Source organism: Rhipicephalus sanguineus, chromosome 2 (genome assembly GCF_013339695.2).
Source record: "Rhipicephalus sanguineus isolate Rsan-2018 chromosome 2, BIME_Rsan_1.4, whole genome shotgun sequence".
In the NCBI taxonomy this organism is placed as follows: domain Eukaryota; kingdom Metazoa; phylum Arthropoda; class Arachnida; order Ixodida; family Ixodidae; genus Rhipicephalus; species Rhipicephalus sanguineus.
Window position 1 is genome coordinate 201,226,623 of NC_051177.1, and position 6,064 is coordinate 201,232,686.

Consider the following 6,064-nt stretch of genomic DNA (forward strand, 5'->3'; position numbering starts at 1 on the left):
AACCTCGGCCCCACGTACGACCGCTCGCCGTCCCCGCAGCACCAGCGACGTTCTCGGTCACCTTTGCCGCGTCGCTCACCTTCGCCATATCCTCGCCGTCCCTCCTCGGAAAACTGACCAGTGCAGCTCCCGGAGGTGATGCTGCATTGGCCTACCGACCCGGAAATCCTCTGTTGACCCTGGCTACCCGACAAAACCTTTTGGACGTAGAAGTCGATGGCGTACCGGTTTCGGCGCTCATCGACACTGGCGCCCAATTATCAGTAATGAGCGCTCACCTTTCTCGCCGTCTACGCAAGGTCCTTACGCCCGCTTCATCATTTGTTGTTCGTTTAGCCGATGGCGGTACACCTTGTGTTCTTGGAATGTGTACTGCGCGTGTGAGCTTCGATGACCACAAGACCTCAGTTCTCTTTGCTGTTCTGGACGAGTGCCGCCATGACCTCATTCTCGGCCACGACTTTCTGAGCACGCATTCTGCCCTTATCGACTGTTCTTCTGGCCTTTTACAGTTAGAGCTTCCTGCTATGCCTGACCACACCATCGCGTCGCCAGCATGTTTATGTGCTGTCCAGTTGGTTCGCTTGCGCCCAGGTACAGGTACTTACGTCTCGTTTACCTCAGACCCTCCTGTACGTGATGGCGACTACCTGATTACCCCTTCCTTGGACGTTCTCCTGACGCGCCGTGTAGCTCTGCCTCACTCCCTTGTGACTGTTTATGCGAACCGAGCATGCCTACCTGTCCTCAACTTTGGACGTTGCGCGCAGTTGCTTCCCGAAGGTATCACGCTGGCCACTATATCGCCTTTAGACTCACACGACCCTGTGGCCCTGGCCATTGATTCTCCACAGCTGGCTTCAGGAAGCCCGGCTGCTAGTGCAACACTTGATGACCCGCTCGACGACATGATTGCCGCGGACCTTTCCCCTTGTCAAAGCAAGAAACTCCGCCTTTTGTTGGCGTCATACCGGGCCGTTTTAGATTTCGCTTTGCCGCAGCATGGCCAAACATCTCTGGTCACCCACTGTATTGATACCGGGGACGCAAGACGCATTCATCGACGTCCTTACCGCGTGTCTGCTACCGAGCGCGGCGTCATTCAAACGGAAGTCGACAAGATGCTCGCTAAGGACATCATCGAGCCATCGTCGAGTCCTTGGGCGTCCCGTGTGGTTCTTGTAAAGAAGAAAGACAACACCTGGCGATTCTGCATCGACTATTGGCACCTTAACAAGATCACCAAGAAGGACGTCTACCCTTTGCCGCGAATAGACGACGCCCTTGATTCTCTTCATGGCGCACGGTACTTTTCTTCCATAGTCCTTCGCTCAGGCTATTGGCAAATTGCTGTCGATGAAAATGATCGGGAGAAGACGGCCTTTATTACACCGGATGGGCTCTACCAGTTAAAGTCATGCCCTTTGGGCTGTGTAACGCGCCCGCAACATTTGAGCGCATGATGGGCTTCCTACTTCGGGGTTTCAAATGGTCCACATGCCTCTGTTACCTCGACAATGTCGTCGTTTTTTCACCTACGTTCTCAAGCCACTCACAACGCTTGTCGGCTATTTTGCAAGTTTTTCGCAGAGCAGGTCTTCAGCTCAACTCTTCAAAATGCCGCTTTGGCCGCCGCGAGATCACCGTGCTTGGCCATGTTGTTGACGCTGCGGGTATACGGCCTGACCGTGCAAAAATACGCGCCGTTACGAACTTCCCCACTCCACGTTCTTCCAAGGACGTTCGCTAGTTTTTTGGCCTATGCTCGTATTTTCGCCGCTTTGGTAAATATTTTGCAGCGATTGCGCAGCCCCTCACATGCCTTCTTAAAAAGGACGTCCCCTTCTCTTGGGGTCCTGCCAAGCGTCGGCTTTTTCTCATCTCGTCGACCTACTCACATCGCCCCCTGTGTTGGCTCTATTCGACGACTCTGCACCTACCGAAGTACGTACCGATGCGAGTGGTCATGGCATCGGCGCTGTTCACGGACAAATTCAACATGGTCAGGATTGTGTTATTGCATATGCCAGCCGCCTTCTGTCCGCAGCTGAACGAAATTATTCAATAACAGAAAGAGAGTGCCTCGCTCTTGTTTGGGCCGTCGGCGAACTACGTCCTTATCGGTATGGCAGGCCCTTCACCGTTGTCAGTGATCACCACGCCCTCTGCTGGCTTTCTTCTCTCAAGGATCCCACTGGTCGCCTTGGTCGTTGGGCATTACGACTTAACGAGTACACGTACACTGTCGTCTACAAGTCTGGCCGCTTGCATCAGGACGCCGACTGCCTGTCTCGATATCCCGTAGACCCACCAGAACCTTCGGCAAACGATACCATTCCATCTGTGCTCGCAATCACTGACCTCTTCAACATCTATGCTGAGCAACGCCGTGACCCAACTCTCCGCAAGATCACTGACCGCCTCAACTCACCGACTCCTGACTGTTCCTTCGTCTCTTTGTGCTACGCAATGGCACCTTGCTTCGTCGCAGTTTCATACCTGACGGTCCTGACCTCTTGCTTGTGATTCCGGCACACTTTCGTTCGACTGCTCTGGCCCAACTTCATGATGTGCCGACAGCGGGGCACCTCGGATTATCCCGAACCTACGATCGTGCGCGCCGTCGTTTCTACTGGCCAGGAATGTACAGGTCGGTACGCCGTTACGTGACCTCGTGCTTCCTTTGTCAGCGCCGGAAGAAGTCAACACTCCCGCCTGCTGGCCGTCTTCAGTCACTCGACAGCCCATATGAGTCGTTTCATCGTGTCGGCCTCGACTTGCTTAGTCCGTGTTCTACGTCTGTCTCGGGAAATCGATGGATCGCCGTTGCCACGGACTATGCTACACGGTTTTCAACTACTCGCGCACTTCCCAAGTGTTTCCCAAGTGTACTCAATCATAAAACAATAATAGAATTTGATGATATATTTCCAAAAAATGCTAAACTATTGCCTATTAGATATTAAACGGCTTGTTGAGCGACCACCTTAAGAGTCTACGGATAAGTTCAGTCATAGCCACAGATGCCTCCGTTGCAGATGAGAACAGGAGTGGGCATTTATTCAACAGCTTTAAAACTGGTCCTTTTCTCTTCGACTGCCCGATTTTACGCCAATATTCCAGGCAGAATTAATGGCAATTATTCTGGCATTGCGCAAACAGCATCTATTTCTTCAGTGGTTATATTGACCGACTCTTTGTCAGTTTGCACTGCTTTGACAGTACCAAAGTCATCGAGCTGCCTGTCAGAATTATATACATATATGCCCAATCATGTACGTATTGTCCGTTTGGTTTGGGTACCAGGTCATACTGGAATAACTCTAAATGAAGCAGCGGACACATTAGCGGCGGCATCAATTCAGGGCCCGGTCTTGAAGGTTCTAAGACCCTCCTCCCAAAATACTATCGCACGATTTCGATATTTTTGTATTTGAGAGGAACACACACGATCTTCTGTTCTAAACGGGGCAGACTTTCAGCACCTTAGGTTTCCATGGCATAGTTCATGGTGTGGCACAAGACAATTAGAAGTTACGTTAACTAGATTGCGATGCAGAATTCCCTCTTTAAATTTTTACTTACACAGGCCTGGTTTTGTTCCTTCCCCTCAATGTTGTTATTGTTCGCAAGCAGAAACCATAGAGCAATTTTTCACAGAATGTCGCAGATATCAACATCTAAGGCAAAGATTTCTTGAACCTCCTTTCCGAAAACTTGGGCTTGAGCTTTCCGTAACGGCATTACTCTCCTGGGGCGTCGGCACTGGGTCACTGCAACAGGGACATATGTGAGGCAGTAATTAACTATATAAACGAATCAAAAAGACTGCCATGCTAATATTTCTAGTACACACCGGTGATTTATTTATTTCATTTATCGTTCATTATTTATTTAATGCTTTTATTTAACTAACTCTTTCTCTTCCATTTTTTTTCTATCTCTTTAGCATTCAATTGGGAAACCGCGAACACAAATAACATTTTCGCTTACCTAAAATTATCTCTTGAGAATTATCCTTTTTTTTTTCTCCCCCCCCCCCTTTTTTTTTTTTTCACTCACACATCCTACTGCCGCACGATTCGTGGCCGATCCCCGTGGTGGGTTGTGCCATTCCTCTAGGATCAACCAACCAACCAACCAACCAGTTGCGCGACCGACATAGCAGACGTCTTGCTATATAACGTCATCCTTCAACATGGGGCACCGCGCCTGCTCTTGACCGACCGTGGCAGACAGTTTCTTTCCAGGCTCATCAATGACATCCTGACGTCTTGCTCGACCAAACATAAGCTAACCCCGGCCTACCATCCACAGACGAATGGCTTGACGGAGCGGATGAGCCGGACCATTACCGACATGCTAGCAATGTACGTGTCGGCCGACCACCAAGACTAGGGCACAACATTGCCTTTTGTCACGTTCGCGTATAACACATCCCGGCACGAGACGGCTGGTTATTCGCCTTTCTTTCTCTTATTCGGCCGAAATCCAGCGTTGCCTATGGGCACAATGATGCCGCCTTCCATGTACCCACCTACTGAGTACGATCAAGAAGCTATTGCCCGCGCCGACCATGCACGTCAGGTTGCGCGCGTTCGGTTAACCGAATCGCAAGCGGGCCAACGATTTCGCTACGATCGCCGCCACAGAAACGCCCACTTTCTTCCTGGATCTCTTGTCCTCCTTTGGTCTCCAGCACGAAGTGTTGGGCTTTCTGAAAAGCTCCTCTTCCCGTACACCGGACCATACCGTGTATGCCGCCAAGTGACCGACGTGACATATGAAATCGAGCCATTGTCTTAGTCCTCGTCGACTCATGCCCGCACCGACATTGTTCACGTTGTCCGTCTGAAGCCCTATCACATACCGGAACCCCACCGACGCGTGTGTATAGTGACCATCCTCGTGACCGTCTTTGCCCGGGCGCACCGATCTTATGTGCCGCTTACCTAGAGGACGAAGAGGAGGAGGACGTGTTCGTTGCTGCTTTCGCCATCTTGGTTGTCACCCCTATCTCTGTTATTGTGTCAGTACTGTAAATACAGCCTTCTTCTGTCGTCTTCCCGTAACAATATTCTCTACATAATTTCCCATTCTTCCGTACCCCACTTAGCGCACGAAAGAACCGGCGCTTCCCCAAGGTGGCACCCGGATGACTAGCCTATGAGCAAGACTGGTTACTAAAGGAGCAACAGATCTGTCTTAAAGGAGTCATATACAGTAGCTTTATCATAAAGGAAGAAGCCCTAGCAACCAGAATCCGGGCGGTTTATCGCGCTTCTTCGCAAGCCAGGTCCATCCATGTTCTCGTCCATCAGCACAACCATCCATCCATTGGTTTGTCTGTCAGTGTGCTACCTAAGCGTTAAACTGAGTTCCTCGTCTTCAATCTTGGCATGGACGGATAAAACTGAGATGAGTTCTTTAGACATTCAGTGTGACATCTCCTGCACCCTCCTGTTCCAAAAAATTAGGGTACAAAGACACGTGTGATAAACTGAAAAAAAGGATTGGGCGTGTATATCTGCGTCTGCTGGTCTTCGTCTAAGTCGCGCTGCCTTCGTTCAAAGAAAAAAAGGCACACTTCATTACCCCTTTATGTACGTTGTGTAAAGTCCTCGTGTCCACTGGAAGTACTCGCGTATCAATGTTCTTTCAGGGGTGTAGTGCAAACCGCGCTCTTCGTGCGAGTTTTACACTTTTTCTCCTATTATGACCTGTCTTTTTGCAGCATTTTGCAACGCCTAACGTTTTTTTTTTTAATTGCGCGCATCGCGTTGAAAGCAACAGTAACTATTAACGATTCCCCAAGCAAGGGAGTATCCATGCTTTCACTTGCAATAGTGAATCTATGCTTAGGTAGTGTTCACTTCGGATACGTTATTGCCCGACTTCTCAGCTCTACCAGTGCGATATGCAGAGTGAAAAAAGTTTTGTCTACGAGAATTGGTCGTGAACCCATTTAAACCACAATCGCCGCACGAGGTTGAGGTTCGCCGCGAAAATTTTAACGACATTAGATACTTTTAGCTGGGCGTCGCTTACGCTGAGCCCAGCGCAG